The sequence below is a fragment of the Grammomys surdaster genome, unplaced genomic scaffold, assembly GCF_004785775.1.
Source record: "Grammomys surdaster isolate TR1022 unplaced genomic scaffold, NIH_TR_1.0 174, whole genome shotgun sequence".
Taxonomy (NCBI): Eukaryota; Metazoa; Chordata; class Mammalia; order Rodentia; family Muridae; genus Grammomys; species Grammomys surdaster.
In genome coordinates, this window is record NW_021604622.1 from 814,237 (window position 1) to 814,443 (window position 207).

Sequence of the window (207 nt, forward strand, 5' to 3'; positions counted from 1 at the left end):
GGGAACATTCTCATTCAATCAACCACAGTTGCTATATGAATCCAGTTTTAGATTAAAAGCTTAGTACCATTTAGATGAATAATATTTGCCAAGTGCCTGTGTGGTAGATGCTTGGTTCTAAGCTGCCATTATTAAGAAAGATAGATCCTTATAGAATCAATCTCTCTCTCTCTCTCTCTCTCTCTCTCTCTCTCTCTCTCTCTCTCT